Source organism: Chiloscyllium plagiosum, chromosome 6 (genome assembly GCF_004010195.1).
Source record: "Chiloscyllium plagiosum isolate BGI_BamShark_2017 chromosome 6, ASM401019v2, whole genome shotgun sequence".
NCBI classification, from domain to species: Eukaryota; Metazoa; Chordata; class Chondrichthyes; order Orectolobiformes; family Hemiscylliidae; genus Chiloscyllium; species Chiloscyllium plagiosum.
In genome coordinates, this window is record NC_057715.1 from 1,077,369 (window position 1) to 1,091,932 (window position 14,564).

General features: G+C 44.1%; 1 long non-coding RNA gene across 1 annotated transcript; it reads left to right on the plus strand.

Moving 5' to 3' along the window:
- The first annotated feature begins 7,812 nt into the window (after window positions 1–7,812).
- Window positions 7,813–9,697, plus strand: LOC122551105. Its single transcript, XR_006311996.1, has 3 exons — window positions 7,813–7,896; window positions 9,027–9,198; window positions 9,301–9,697. It is a non-coding gene; the product is annotated as an uncharacterized LOC122551105 (long non-coding RNA).
- Window positions 9,698–14,564: the final 4,867 nt, after the last annotated feature.

Below are 14,564 nucleotides of genomic sequence, written 5' to 3' on the forward strand. Positions count from 1 at the left end.
CACCCATGCATTCCCCCACTTTCCTCCAGTAATGTACAGCAAATCTCACACTAGATCCTGGAAGCAACACTAATCAATGATCAAAAAAGTACTCACTGAGATGAAACAGCCAGCATAGTCCTAGGGAGGAAACCCCACCTAACAGTTTGGTCACAAACAGAGCTGGGAAACCTCACCACAAAGAAGTGACTCAGAGTCAGGACTTCACAATGGAAAGATATGAGCTGCTGTCTGAACCCTCCAATGGATTTTTCTCATCTGATGGATTTAGAAAGGCCGAACATGAAAATTAATCAATTAAGACATAGCAACACATATGTGTCAGAATGTGGGCAGCTCTCAACACACCCTGAAACCCCCTATTGGTAATAACATTTCAATCTCATACAGTGTGGAAAGCTGCATTTCCTATCTACAATGAACCCAAGACTTGCTTGCTTCATCTTTCCAGGTTCAATTCCAGCCTTAGGCGACTGTCTGTGTGGAGTTTGCACATTCTCCCCATGTCTGCATGGGTTTGCTCCGGGTGCTCTGGTTTCCTCCCACAATCTAAACATGTGCAGGTTAGGTGGATTGACCATGGGAAATTACCCATAGTGTTCAGGGATGTGCAGGCTAGGTAGATTGGCCATGGGAAATTACCCATTGTGTTCAGGGATGTGCAGGCTAGGTGGATTGGCCATGGGAAATTACCCATTGTGTTCAGGGATGTGCAGGCTAGGTGGACTAACCATTAGAAATGCAGCGTTACAGGAATGGGGGTAGGGAAGTGGGATGGTTGGTGTGAACTTGTTGGGTCAAATGGCCTGCTTTCACACTGTAGGGATTCTGTGATAAAACGACATTCCAGGTTGCTAGAAAGTTGTGCCCCGTGTGTCCCAGAATTAGAGGGCACCTCCATCAGAGGTAAGTCCACTCCGGTGAGAGTGAAAGTGCCACAGAATACCTTCGCCCAGCTTCCTTTCCATTGCTTTGTCTGTCAGATATTGTCACTGAAGTATTGTTATTATTCCTGCATTATTTGCCCACTTCATTTCCTATCAAATGATTTTGCACTGCATCATGAGAAGGTTTTCAATCAGTAGAGGTCAGCTCCAGGTTCAGAATGCCTGTAGAATATACAGGCATCCATAGCCCTTTCAAGATTTCTACCAAACTGTGTGATGAGGTAAATCTAAGTGAATGCTCCACTACCAGGATGCTGCCTTCATTTATCTGCAATTAGACAGTCACAACGGCACCAGTACTCCGAGGAAATGGGCAGTTTGAATGGTTGGTGGTTGAGTAAGTCTCCCTCCATGTTAGTGGTTAATGGCAACAGTTCTGATCCTGAGCAGAGCTGAGAGATTATCCTCCTCATGGTGGACTTGCTTTGACACTGGACACGGCCAGACAGACTTTGCAGGTAGGCTTCTTTGGTTTTGCTTTGGTACATTTGCATTGGCAATAAACTTGGGGCAAAAAAAAATCACGACACCATTTCACTGAGTGCATCATCAAGGAGTCCTAGCAATGTCACCAGGAATCAGGGTGAGATCTCTCCACTGTCAAGCATGACAGAAAATGCTAGTGGACTTTGGAGAACAATTATCTCAGTCTCAAGACATTGTTGCAGGGTTCTGGAGGCTCCTGCCCTCCAGCCAACCATTTCAGTTTCTCATCAATCACCTCCCTCCAAAGGAAGATCAAAAGCAAGATGTTGCTGATAATTGTACAGAGTTCAGAACTATCCTCAACTCCCTTAGATATTGAATCAGTCCATGTGTGATAACCTCTAACAGCTCAGAGGGAATCACTAATTAATCTCCTTGTGGAGCTCATTGAGTATGGGTTTCGTTGGTAACAGGCAATGGCCAGTTGGAACTCATCACCTGAGCCCATTAGAGAGCAGACCCTAGTTCTGTACCAGAAAGTCTGAGTTCAAGTCCCACTACCCCACTGGTGTGCAATAACACCTCTGAACAGGTGGACTAGAAAAATAGGTTAATCTAAAAAAAATAGAGCTGGGGATGGGCTCTGCTTATAAACACTCAGTTGGATGCCTGCGTGCTTTTACTGGTGACAAAAAAAAAGCAAATCGGCCACCATGATGATGTTGGGTGGTGTGAAGGTGCTCTGTTGTGTGTGGTAGCATTTCTAAGGAAAAGCATAAGAAAGTGAAAATAAAGCAGCTTCAGGGATAAATCTGCAGAGCTGCCAGCCGTGGGACTAGGACCTGGGCTGTGTACATCATGAGCCATGATTCTCTTCTGGGTGTTCAACAATAAACAATGGTCATTTCCAATCAGGCTTCCTGAGCTATAACACCTTGGACAGCATTTAAGATTAGGATGAAACTTAATGGTAACATTCATGCCACAGCAACGCCAGGCAATGTCCAGTTAGAACAAGACAAATTCTAACCAACTCCTTTAACACTGAGCAGCATCAATATCTGGAAAATCTCAATCGATCAGGAATTGAACTGGAACAATCGCGTAAGTACTACAGAACAGATCAGAGGTTAGGAATTCTGTGGTGAATAACTGTCTTCCTCCTTCATCCACAAGTCAGGAGTTTACTGGGGAACACTCTATTTAGCAGGTTGAGACCAATGCCAACAATTCGAGAAGTTTGAAACCATCTAACATGACCCACATACTCACAACGGTTTGTGGTTTACTACAGATAATACCTCGTACCACACACCATGAAACCTGGGTTATTTTGATTCAATAACTTGAAGATTATTACAGCACTATCGAGAGAACCCGACAGGGGAATCAGAGCAGTGTTACAGTGATCACTGTTGTTACAGCCGGAAATGCTGTGGATCGGAGATGTACTATGGCGCATGTCAAATGCCAATGTCCAAGGACAGGAATTTCATGGGGCTAGACCCATGGACAATGCCCTGAGTCAAACACAGAGGCCCTTCGGATCAAGCAGTGAGCTTATTATTATTTTATTCACTCATGGGATGTGGTTGTCTCTGGCTGGGTCAGCATTTATTGTTTCGTTCGGGCTCTTTGTTGCCACAGCCTGTCAAATACAGCCTTGATGTCAAGGGCTGTGACTCTCAGCTCATCTCACCTGCTCTGATTCCCCTGTCGGGTTCTCTCAATTGTTTGGCACATTTAGTAAAAGAAGAAGCTGAATATTAATGAGGTGAGTTGCACCATTAACAAAATGTTTGACAAGCAATAATCCTCCTCATTGGTAATTCACCTCAGGATAGGCCTTGCTGGACTTTGCTACAATTCTAGCCCATTCCAGTCAGACCCCTATAAGACTCTGTACATTGTCTCAATGTGTTTTGGTAATATTTTGGTGAACACATGACATGTCCTTACTCCATTACTATGACTTGGCAGTTTGGCTTCTCACTGTAGCGAGCTATCCATCATCATGGATAAATGTGTATTCTTGTCATAAATACATGGTTGCTGTCTGACATGAATTCTCCAGCTTCTGCATCAGCAGCACCCTGTGTGACTTGTGGTTGATGACACATCTTCCAATTCTTCACAGGACTTGGCCATTTGTCATTACCACCCCTATTGACCAAGGCTGGACACAACAACGTTGTGTGTTTTCATAAACCATCTGTTTGTGTGAAAACATCAAGCTGGTACATGTTGTCCTGGTGTGAACTGGGGATAACTATCTTCTCCCATTTTCTTCTTTCTTTCCAATAATGCCATGTGCATGATAGGCTGGGCGGCGAGAGAGTGAGATGGAAAACAGTGTTGATTTTTCTCCCGAACAAGAGAGCTGTTATTGAGGATAAATCAGTACGTAGAAGAGTAGTGTATAGCTATCCACTATTCTTGTTTTACAGCTGTTTTACATTGATTGATCATAGGTGTTACTCTGTGAATAGTGTACATTGCAAGACCATTGACTGAGGACAGTGAGGAAAAGAGGTAAAATATTGAATACCATACTTTCTACACAAGTCCTGAAAGGATGCCCTGGTGTACTGCAGACAATCATCAAACACATATTTAACATGTCGACAACCATTGTACTAGTGGCATCTTAAAGATGGTTGGTCTGGAGGCGATCCTGTATCATCGCAGAGAAGAATTCTCATGTGGAAAGGCACAGTCTCCTGATGGTTGATTTTGATGAGGTTGCGTGTGATTTGATCAGTTGGTTGAGGTCCTTATTAATGCCACACCCATGTGCAATCTCTTGACTTTTTCTGCGTCCATGTGACCCAGACCTATATGGCCGAGCAAGTCTTGACTTAGAACTTGTGAATCTATGATGTGTTTGGCTTTGACAATAACATTCTTGAAGAGTCTTTGTTTAGCTCTAAATGACCAGAAGGAATGTATTTGTTCAGGTTTAATGTGTTGAAGCCACCCCTGATGATAGTCTTTGTGAGCGTGTTAAATGTGCTCTGCTCAACTGTGGTCAAGATGGAAGAGATTGATGTTGCAATCTGGAAGCTTTGCTATTGCAGCTAAAGGATTTGTCACCTCGTATATTGTAAGAGTATGTAGACAGAGCATGCTGCTAAACTGATGGTACACTCATAGACTCATCAACGTTTACAGCACAGAAGGTGGACTTTTGGCCCATCATATTCATGCCAGCCAACAAAGATCTGTCTGCACTGATTCCATTTTCCAGCTTTTTGCCCATAACCTTCAAGAATATGACAACACAAGTGAATATCTAAATACTGCCTAAACGCTATGAGAGTTTCTGACTCAACCACCCTTTCAGATAATGAGTGCCAGACTCCACCCTTCACTTGCGCTTTCTCTCTCTCTTTACGTTAATTTCTTCTATTATTTCACAGTCAATCTGTCAGGAATGTTGAGTTGCCAATTCTGCCAGTCTTCCACAAAGACCATTCCCTCCATGACTACCCGGTCAGGTCTGCGCCCCACAACAACCCACCCTCCCGTCCTGGCACCTTCCCCTGCCACCGCAGGAATTGCAAAACCTGCACCCACACCTCCTCCCTCACCTCTATCCAAGACCCTAAAGGAGCCTTCCACATCCATCAAAGTTTTACATGCACATCCACTAATATCATTTATTGTATCCGTTGCTCCCAATGCAGTCTCCTCCACTGGGGAGACTGGACGCCTCCTAGCAGAGCGCTTTAGGGAACATCTCTGGGACACCCGCACCAATCAACCACACCGCCCTGTGGCCCAACATTTCAACTCCCCCTCCCACTCAGCCGAAAAACATGGAGGTCCTGGGACTCCTTCACCGCCGCTCCCTCACCTCCAGATGCCTGGAGGAAGAACGCCTCATCTTCCGCCTCGGAACACTTCAACCCCAGGGCATCAATGTGGACTTCAACAGTTTCCTCATTTCCCCTTCCCCCACCTCACGCCATAGAACATAGAACATAGAACATAGAACATAGAAGAATACAGCGCAGTACAGGCCCTTGGGCCCTCGATGTTGCGCCGACCCAAGCCCACCTAAACTACACTAACCCACTATCCTCCATATACCTATCCAATGCCCTCTTAAATGCCCATAAAGAGGGAGAGTCCACCACTGTTACTGGCAGGGCATTCCATGAACTAACGTTCCAAACGTCCAGCTCAGCACTGTCCCCGTGACTTGTCCTTTCCACCTATCCACTCCACCCTCCTCCCTGACCCATCACCTTCATCCCCACTCCCATTTACCTATTGTACTCTATGCTACTTTTTCCCCACCCCCACCCTCCTCTCATTTATCTCTCCACTCTTCAGGCAGTCTACCTGTATTCCTGATGAAGGGCTTTTGCCCGAAACGTCGATTTTACTGCTCCTCGGATGCTGCCTGAACTACTGTGCTCTTCCAGCCCCACTAATCCAGAATGCCAGTCTTTCAGCCAAGTCTCATTGAAAGCAGATATCATACTCCCACATACCTATCTCTGCCCTCAGCTTGTCTATCTTAGTCCTCAGGCTCCTTGCATTAAAATAGGTTCCATTTGGCCTCGCTAAATTCACTTCCTTCTTATCTAGTTTAAGGATTGTCTACCTTTCAGATTCACTTACTCACTTTCCAACTTCTAATTGCCTCTATGTTAGTATTCTCTCAGGGTACAGCTGCTTGCCCAGAACCTATTCCGGCCAACCAAGTTTAAATCCAGTCCCATAGCCTTTGCAAACCTTTCCATGAGGATGCTGGGTCGACTCCTGTTCAGATTTACCTGTCTAATTTGTCTGGGTCCCACTCCCCTCAGAAACTGACCTGATATTGTAGGAATCTAAATGTGTCCCTTTCTGGGCCAAACCTCCAGCCACATTTCTGTCTGCTCTATCTTTCTGACCCCACACCGATTTCTATATGACACATGGAGTTTGGAATTTATTAGCAACTTGCTTTTCAATTTCCTACCTAACTCCCTAACATCTGCTCCTTTCTCTTCCTTCTGAGCCACTAGTCCAAGCATAGACCATGACTCCAACTGCGCAGCCTCCCATTGGCCAGCATCCTGGAACCTGGCAGCCAGAAGACAGCACACCACCCTGGAGTCAGGACAACTGTTGCAAAGTCAATGTGAGGTCCTTCTCTTTCAAATGAAGGTTTCTGCTGTTCATCCTGATGAGCCTTATTGGCATTCGAGGGCAATAATGCAAGTGTATGGGATATCAGTCCCATTGTAGGGATGAACGGGCAGGGAATAGAGTGATATGGACCATGTGCAGACAGATGGGATTAGTTTAGAATGGCATCATAGTTGGCACAGACACAGTGGTACAAAGGACCTGTTCCTCTGCTGGACTGTTCTATGTTTACAAGATCTGGATGTATCTATGTCATTCGAATGGACCTAAAGCTCAGTTTTTCTAAGGACATCCCAATACTATATGGATGTTAGCACATTTGCTGCCTGACCAATGTCTGTCAGCTGTAATGTTGTGGTTACCTCTTGGACTTTGTTGCCATTGACAAAACTCTGTGACAAGCTATAGCATTGTACCTTGGATGACAGCTCTTCACTCAGACTATATTACATCACATTTTGTGGCACACCAGACAATTGGATTTTGATACATTTTAGTCCAATGTCCTCTTGTAGAATGTAGATTGCACATGTCTTACAATGATGGACAAGGATGAAACCAGCCACATCTCATGGAAAAGGTGAATACTGCACTGAACCTGTTGCTGCTGCAGTGTTTGTCCTAGGTATATACACGTCTAGAGGCTGCTGAACTGCCTCAATCGTGTCCAACTTGAATCGTTTTTCAAGCAGAGCATCAACAGGATATTCTTTAGGATTTTCCAGAAGTATGATTTGGAAAGATTTAATAGGTCCACATGGAACAATTAGTTCTGAAAAGCCTCTCAGTTAACTTGTCTTCTGTGAAATCACATTCCATACCCCCATGTTGTCAGCTGCTTATGATTTAATTAATTTGTTCACTTGGCTCTTTTCAATATCAAATGAGTTTGAGCCTGTGTATCCTGAAATTGACTTGAATTTTAGGTCATTCTTCCAAAATCTGAAACCTGTTGTTACCATCTTTGTGGTCATTGTCAGAGATACCAGTGGAGTCGAGTCTTCTTAGCCCTTCACTGCCCAAGTCAAGGAGAGAGTTGGCTGCCTGTTATTGTCACTTTTCTGCTGATCCATAAACTAGACACTGATTTCTTTAAGTAACCGAAGTACTGACAATATGTTACTGGAATGCTCATCCATGATTATATCATTGCTTTCCAACTTTGTGCTCTTTAACATAGCAGAGTAAGATTCCGTTTTGCATTGTAGTGTTTACCTGTGTTTTTAATGCCTTTTTTATTGTATATTGCAGTTCCTTTAACATTGCAGGTTGTAGTGATGGGTTTTTGCCTGCAGGAGTGATATTGTCACATGACCTTTTCTTTAATTTCTCCCAAATGGACAAAAAGAAAATGGTGCATTTGACCAAATTTCAGACAGAGGTAAGACTTGTTAGTTTATGAAGTGTTTATCTTTCCCTTTTTGTTCCCTTTCTTTCTTCTCAAAGATTCTGTAGCAAGCATAGAAATGTGATTCAAAAAGAGAAATTGCTGGAAAAGTTGAGCAAGTCTGGCAGCATCTGTGGAGAGAAATCAGAGATTTCAGATTCTGCTATTACACACTATCCATTGTTAGCCATTAACAGTCTCCAGTAACAGCTAATCACCCTTTGCCTGTTCAAGTGTCCTCCTGTCTCTTTGAGCTCTATCCCCAACCATTGTTTCCTCCTTAGCCCCTCTCTCCACCGTATCTCCCGCACAGAAACTATCATCAGTTCTGGGGAAGGGTCACTCGACCTGAAACGTTAACTCTGATTTCTCTCCACAGATGCTGCCAATCCCACTGAGCTTTTCCCGCAATTTGTTTTTTGTTTCTGATTTACAGCATCCACAGTCATTTTGTTTTTTATGGAAAGGTAATTGTTCTTGAACTTCAACAGAGAAGCAATTAGGTGATCACATTTTTTTTCTTAATCTCCCATTTGCTTTTGATTAATTTAGATCACTGGGTCAAAACACTGGAAGTCCCTCGTTAACATCAAGCTTCAATATAGCCCTTTGGAAGGGCAACAGGAATAGGCAATAAATGTTGGTCCAGCCCGTGACACCCACATCCCATGAATAATGTTTTTTAATGATTAGCAGATTACGTGCCTCTATGCGCTGAATAAATCTGTAGTAATCTGTATAAATCAGTATTATCACTTGAACTCCATTTCCAGTGGAATTAATTAATTTGTTGCCCAACAATTTGTTTAAACTGTTCCCTAAATCGTTTCAGGCTGTTCTCTTGCAAACTGCAATCCTGGCTGTTGTCACTCAGTATTGCTGAATCCCAAACAATATCAAACTTACTCACTTGGTGGTTTCTGCCACAACTTCCATTTCCAGTCTTTTATCTGCATCACTTACCATCGCTAAATCAACAGATTTACTATTGCAACACATCAGTTCAACTGGAGCAACCTTTGACCTTGATTTTAACAAGAAGCAAGTAAGGGTAAGGGCAAGTGAGAGGGAGCTGAGAAGCGCCCGTGGTATGTGTGTGAATGTTGAGCTTGTTTAATTCCCAGGTCTCAATCCCATACTCCAGCACAGAGCTGAATACACTTGGAACACACAATTAAGTGCCAAGCGGACGTGAGATTTCCCAAGACTGCAGACCACTGATGACACCCAAGGGAATGGTCACCAGCCAAAATGACTTGATGAAGATGGGAATCCAGAAATTATTAGGGTTAAATGGTAAGCAAGCTTGAGATCAGAAACCACAAATGAACCTTAAGGTAATGTTCAATGCTTGGGCCTGTGCTGGAGCTAATTCTGTATCCTACTATATTTCACCAGAGGGTTTCCAACTCAGAGTCACTGCAGTGAACAGCTTGGATCATCTGGCACAACATTCCAAAAGGTGCTTACAGTGTGCAGCTTCCCATGGCTTGTGTTCAAAACAGGAAAATGACAGCTGGCTACTTCTCCATTCTTCACCTGGTTACTGGACCTACTCGTCATGGGTAACGTCAGAAACCTCCAATGGGGGCCCGTATGGTACCTGGAGCCCAGGACAAGGTTTCCGAACATGAAATGTTCCTGAAAGAGTCTGGTGATATTTCCTGAACCTCTGCAGAGGTTTGCAACAACAACTGCACCCAGAAACATAGAAACGGAGAAAACAGGTGCAGGAGTAGGCCATTCTCAGCAAGAGGCCCAACAGTCACTTCTCTAGCTTCCCACAGAGTTCTGGGGTACACCTGATTAGATCCTGGGGATTTATCCACTTTTATGCATTTTAAGACATCCAGCACCACCTCTTCGGTCATAAGGGCATTTTTCACGATAACCAACACCACCAATATCAAGTTGGAAGTGAGATAATGATAATTAGCAGTGGATGAAAGGAAAGGCATCAGACTCCTTGTACATCATTACAAGGCAGCTGCTTGAATATTTCTGGAGAGGGAAGATTTATCCCTGACTGATTTGCAAAGTAAGTAAGTCTAGGTTCTTTGAATTGCTGGATAAATTGAACTGAGATTTAAAACAAGGGCTAAATATTAGAATTGCAATTGGGATAGTCACACAGTGTTTCACTATGGAAGAGAGGAAAGGCAATACAGTTAGGAAGGCGAAAGTGAGGACTGCAGGTGCTGGAGATCAGAGTCTAGATTAGAGTGGTGCTGGAAAAGCACAGCAGGTCAGGCAGCATCCGAGGAGCAGGAAAACCGACGTTTTGGGCAAAAGCCCTTCATCAGGAAAGAATTTGAAGCTCTTTCCTGATGAAGGGCTCCTGCCTGAATACAGTTAGGAATTCAATTGAATTAGTGCACCTTCTGTGACAGATAAGGCAGTTTGAACATAGAATTATCGAGTCATAGAGACGTACAGATGGGAAACAGACCCTTCAGTCCAATTTGTCCATGCCGACCAGATATCCTAAACTGATCTAGTCCCATTTGCCAGCACCCAGTCCGTATCCCTGATGAAGGGCTTTTGCTCAAAACGTCGATTTTCCTGCTCCTCGGATGCTGCCTGAACTGCTGTGCTTTTCCAGCACCACTCTAATCTTGACTCTATCTCCAGCATCTGCAGTCCTCACTTTCTCCTATACTTAATTCTCTGACCAATAAAGGCAAGCACACCAAATGCTTTCTTCACTATCCTGCCTACTTGGGACTCTACTTTCAAGGAACTATGAACCTGCGCTCCAAGGTCTTTTTGTTCAGTAACACTCCCCAGGACCTTACCATTACATGTATAAGTCCTGCCCTGATTTGCCTTTCCAAAATGCAGTACCTCACATTTATCTAAATTAAAGTCCATCTGCCACTCATTGGCTCATTGGCCCATTAATCACAGTCCCATTGTAATCTGAGGTAACCTCCTTTGCTGTCCACTGAACCTCCAATTTGGTGTCATCTGCAAACTTACTAACTATACCTCCTATGTTTACATCCAAATAATTTAAATGGCAAAAGGTAGTGGACCCAGCCCTGATCCTGTGGCACTCCACTGGTCACAGGCCTCCAATCTGAAAAACAGTCCTCCACCACCACCCTCTGTCTTCTACCTTTGAACCAATTGTGTAACCAAATGGTTAGTTCTCCCTGTGTTCCATGAGATCTAACCAGTCTCCTATGAGGAACCCTGTCAAATGCCTTACTGAAGTCCATATAGCTCAACAAAATGAAATGATCAAAAACTTGAACAGGAAAGAAAATAGAGATGAAAAACCTTGAAATTGAAAGAGAAACATTTCAGGGAGAAGGGATGAAGAGATAGATCTATGATTGTTTAACAAGAAAAAGAAGAAATTTAGGCAAATCTCAGACATCTTTGTAAGTCCCAATTGCTGGTGTGATTACTTAACATGAACATGATGAAGACTTATTCCTGAAACGTCAATTCTCCTGCTCCTCGGATGCTGCCTGACCTGCTGTGCTTTTCCAGCACCATACTCTCAATTCTGATCTCCAGCATCTGCAGTCCTCACTTTCACCAAATCACGATAGTGACTAGCTCAGTGTGACTAGTATAAGTGGCTTTAATCATTCCTGGGATGTGGGTATTGAAGGTTAGGCCAGCATTTATTGCCCATCCCTAATTGCCCAGAGGGCAACAGTATAAGCTGTGGGTCTGGAGTCACATGTAGGCCAGATCAGGTAAGGATGGCAGTTTCCTTCCATGAAGGGCATGTTCTCTTAACACCATTAATGAAGCAGATGTGCTCTCATGACACTCCATAGACACCTTTAGGCTAACTTTTAAATTCCAACTTTTTACTGAATACAAGATTCACCATCTGTCATTGGTGGGTTTTGAAGCCATTTCCCCAGAACACAAGCCTGGGATTCCAGTTAACCAGCTCAGTGACATTAACATGGAGCCATTACATCACCTGGTAATTATAGAGTCATAGAGATGTACAGCACAGAAACAGACCCTTCGGTCCAACTTGTCATATAGGTTGTTGTAGTTACTATAATATAATGTGATATAGTATTTTATGGATCATTAACCAAATTCAAATTAATCAGGAGGGGAATCCAGGATTGTGGGGAAAAGGCATGAAAGTGGAGATGAGGATGATCAGATCCACCATGGTCTCACTGAATGTCAGACCAGACCTGATGGGCCCAATGGCCTATTTCTACGCCACTGTCTTATGGTCTCTGTGATATATATAATAAAACTAATTAGAGTTAGCTGTCTTATGATTGTAGCCTTTAGAAAGGCTGAAAACTATTTTGAAATATTTCTGGAGTTCCCCTGCAGCTGCATCAAGGAAATTAAATGACAGAGCACGAAAACCTTTCTGTTAGTGTTATGTAGAGAACTGTGAGCCGTGGAAATGCTAGGAGAGTGGGCAGGTTGTTGCATGCTGCTCTGTGATACCTCTGCCTTTCCCCTCACAAAGGGAGTAGCACAGCACACTCGTCATGACATCATCACCAGGTTCAATGGTGTGTACATCTGCTACAGAGCCCGGGAATGTGTGCCAACTCATGTTGTACAGAACTCAGGAAAGGCAGACTTCTCAACAGTATCATCTGTCCAGAGGTTAACTCAAGACTCCATGCCATAACATGTTTAATTTCCATTTGTGATCCTTCCTCCTCATTCTCCAAATCGAGCCTTTATATATATGTGCATGCATATTCCAATCATGCACCAAACCATTCTGCAAGATATAATTAACACCAAAGTGAAGTACTGAAAATCTGAGGTAAAGACAGGAAATTGCTGGAGAAACTCAGCAGGTCTGGCAATGTGTGTGGAGAAGGAAAGAAAGTTAATGGTTGGAGTTCCATGTGATGGTCAGGATCCTTTTTTTATTTATTCATGGGACAAGGGTGTTACTGGCTAGGCCAGCAATTATTGCCCATCCCTAATTGCCCAGAGGGCAGTTAAGAACCAACCCCATTGCTGTAAGTTTGGAGTCACAGGTAGGGCAGAGCAGGGAAGAATAGCAGTTTCCTTCCCTAAAGGAATTAGAGAGCCAGATGGGTTTTTCCAAGAACTGATTCATAGTCATCACTACTCTCTTAGTTCAGTATTTTTTATACTGAATTCAAATTCCACCATCTGCCTGTGGCAGGGTTTGAACCCAGGTCTCCAGAACAAGTGTGGGACTCTGGATTAATAATCCAGCGATGGTACCACCAGGCCATCACCTCCCCATGAGATGTTGTCCCCTGTCCCCCTCTTGCCCAACTTCAGGATCAAGTAAGTGGATGGAGGACCTGACAGGATTTAAAGGCATTAATTGGGTCAGACTGGGACTTCTGCCCAGAGAAATGGTGGAAGGAGTACCTCCGAGCGTTTCAGCAGAGCACGCGAGCTCAGTGCTGGCACAGCAGCTAGACCCCGGCTATGGTCATCACTGACATTAGAGACGATGGTGAATGGGTTAGGGGAACGGCTCTCATTGGGCTAGTCAGGCAGGCCTGGGTGGGAATGCTGAAGGGCCACAATGAGGACGGATGCTGTGGGTAAGAACAGGCAGGGGTAGCATTTTTCAAGGGGAGCGTCGCACACACATACTGTACAGCAGAGCTTTCTCTGTTCCAGCGCTGAGATGAAGGGGACAGCATCTCATTGCTCCTATCCATGTCTGCCTGCCAGGCCACTGCTAACGGAGGGGGAAACCAAAGTGAGAAACCTTCAGAGCTCCAACATCGCAGCTTCAGAGACTGACGGAGAACATCACTTGATTCTTGTTATTTCTGATCTAAATGCATGCTGAGTAGAATGCAACTTTTATGACGTTATGAGTCTGTGTGTTTGAGGGCCTGAGGTTTGATTTTAGTCATTCACTGGATTGGCCTGTCTGACTGTCCCGAACTGTTCTTGGGAAGGAATGCTGGGCCTATTTCTTGGAACAGCTGTAGGCCCTGGAGTCAGCAGTGCCATAAAGGATGCAAATTCCAGGATTTTCACTCAGTAATAATGAAGGAACAGCAATATATTTCTAAGTTTGGTTGGTGAATGTTTGGAGGGGAACAGTAAGTGGTGGTATTCCCCTATATCTGTGAGCATTCGTGTAAAAAAAGTATTGATTCTTTCTTTTCACTTTAAAATTACCAGAAAGCCTGTTCCACATCTGTTATTTAAAGCCACAGCACTCAAAACGACATTGGTCCTAAACCAGATACATCTTGTTGTAATTAACTGCGGAGTGGTGGCAGCAAAGGGGGAAATGTTAAACTAATCCCCTCTCTTTGTCCATACCATCTAATTTCTATGTTCAGGCTTTCTTTTGATTAGATTAGATTCCCTACAGTGTGGAAACAGGCCCTTCAGCCCTACTAGTCCACACCAACCCTCTGAAGAGTAACCCACTCAGACCCATTTCCCTCTGACTAATGCACCTAACACTATGGGCAATTTAGCATGGCCAATTCACCTGACCTGCACATCTTTTGGACTGTGGGAGGAAATCAGAGCACCCGGAGGAAACCCACGCAGACACGGGGAGAATGTGCAAACTCCACACAGACAGTCACCCAAGGCTGGAATCGAACCCGGGTCCCTAGCGCTGTGAGGCAGCAGTGCTAACCACTGAGCCACCGTGCTGCCCCAAAGTTCCCTCAGTTCTCTCTTTATTCATACAG